The 787-nt window shown below is 37.1% G+C and overlaps 1 protein-coding gene across 2 annotated transcripts in view; it reads left to right on the top strand.

Annotated features, from left to right (window-relative positions):
- The window catches only part of amot (angiomotin), an 84,856-nt gene that overhangs the window by 60,372 nt on the left and 23,697 nt on the right, over positions 1 to 787 (top strand). The gene's annotated exons all lie outside the window — the stretch shown is intronic.

The following is a 787-nucleotide window of genomic DNA, read 5'->3' on the forward strand; positions in this document are numbered from 1 at the left end:
CAGGCTTGGAAATTTACTTAAAGTATAAAAGTAAAAGTAGCCTTGCAAATGACAAAGCTACCGGGACCAGACATGTGTTACTAGATAGCACGCTGAGAAACTACAGTGGACATGGAGAACAGGCTCTTTATATGTCATTGGCTACATTTTAAATGGCTGTCTGCCAATAGGCCTAAAACATATAGCTTATTTATTGTGACAGAGACTGGGACCCCAGGTTAATAAGATTCTGACCGAGTAGCAAGATATGAATTCAGTTGTGATTTTGTGAGAAGTCTGTGTATGTTCCCATCCAATTAGATTAAATTTGGTATTGGTAACTCCAGTGAAATTATTTTAAATTTAAGGAGGACTAGATTAGGATTTGATTTAAAGATGATTCTGGTTTCCAACTTCGGCCCAGGTGTGTCTGTTAAAACACAGACAGAGACAACTTCTCTCTGTTGATTTTTTATTACAATCAAGCATCAATATAAATAAGGGCGTGGGTAGCTCTGCTATGGCTGTGTGTGTGGTAATAAAAGAAATGAGTAACATTGTAAAGGCTACCATACATAATGCATAGGTATCATATATGCGAGCCAATAATAACAATAAACCCACTATTAATTACATTATCTTTTTGAGCAAGGACGTACAGGTGTAACCTAGCTAACAGGTGTAACCTAGCTAACAGGGGAAGAACACAAACAAGCTAACTTTTAAATAAGCCAGAACTATAGACCAATACAACAACAGGCTGACAACATCAGTTGTATGACTTACAGTTCTCAAAGACGCACACAAT

This window comes from Etheostoma spectabile, unplaced genomic scaffold (genome assembly GCF_008692095.1).
Source record: "Etheostoma spectabile isolate EspeVRDwgs_2016 unplaced genomic scaffold, UIUC_Espe_1.0 scaffold512, whole genome shotgun sequence".
NCBI classification, from domain to species: Eukaryota; Metazoa; Chordata; class Actinopteri; order Perciformes; family Percidae; genus Etheostoma; species Etheostoma spectabile.